General features: G+C 46.7%; 1 protein-coding gene across 1 annotated transcript in view; it reads left to right on the top strand.

Annotated features, from left to right (window-relative positions):
- mgat4b (alpha-1,3-mannosyl-glycoprotein 4-beta-N-acetylglucosaminyltransferase B) overlaps positions 1-1,073 on the top strand; it is a gene marked incomplete at its 5' end in the record, with an annotated part of 29,533 nt that overhangs the window by 24,789 nt on the left and 3,671 nt on the right. The window lies entirely within an intron of this gene.

Raw genomic sequence — 1,073 nt, 5'->3', positions numbered from 1 at the left:
GATCGGACCGGGTTGGGTCGAATCGGATCAGATCGGTCAGATCGGATCGGATTGGGTCAGATCGGACCGGATCGGGTCGAATCGGATCAGATCGGGTCAGATCGGGTCAGCGTCACCAGGGACCTCTGAGCTCATGCAGTTGACATCCAGCCACTGCAGGCTGAATAATCTGCTGAACAGGAACAAACGCTGCTGTTTTCAGGGATTACGGCTGTACCTGAAAGCACCGCAGCGGAGCGATAATCCCAGCTGGGATTACGCTGCACTGAGGTGGAAGCAGCTGAAACGGGTCCTGAACAGAAATCCAGCTGGGATTACAGGAGCAGCTCCTGGTAATCTGTGATAACCTCGATAATCTGCAGCTCTTAAATACCTCAGTTGCTCACCGCAGATAAAACACATGAAGCTCGGCTTCTCAACCTGAGCCAAACAGACGACTCATTCAGAACCGGGTCGGTCAGAGCCAGCCCGGTTCTGCCCGTCAGGAGGCTACCATGACAACTACTAATCCCACAATGCACTGCATCAACCTTTCAGTCTCAGCAGGAAGACGGAGTTTCGCTGCATCTCGACTTGAAGGCTTTTATTTTCTGAGCATAAATGATTCAGAAAACCTTCAGTGCTGCAGCAGTGAAGGTCCAACCCGACCCGATCCAGCGGCGCTGCTGACCTTCACTGTCCCAACGTGGAACCTTCGTTTTCATTAGTTTCTGGTACGACCGTAAATCCAACGCACAGCCGCTAATGGAAGCGGCTTCTCCGGGTCATTTCTGCTTCAAACCATCTGATTGGACGCTGGAATAGACTGCTGATGTTTCCAAGTTGTGCTAAAAGCAGTTAGCCTATAAGAAGCTAAGCTAGGCTAAAATAGCATCTGAATGCTAACATATAGCAGCTAACGCTAATGATAGCGTCCACATTTATAAAGAAACTAAATGGATAGGATAACACTTTGCTCCAATCTGATGGTTGAAGAATAGATTAAAATCTATAAATATCAGATTAAATCTATAAATATCAGATTAAAATCTACAAATATCAGATTAAATCTATAAATATCAGATTAAAATCTA

The sequence above is a fragment of the Poecilia reticulata genome, linkage group LG10 (genome assembly GCF_000633615.1).
Source record: "Poecilia reticulata strain Guanapo linkage group LG10, Guppy_female_1.0+MT, whole genome shotgun sequence".
Taxonomy (NCBI): domain Eukaryota; kingdom Metazoa; phylum Chordata; class Actinopteri; order Cyprinodontiformes; family Poeciliidae; genus Poecilia; species Poecilia reticulata.
This window is presented reverse-complemented; position numbering and strand designations above follow the sequence as displayed.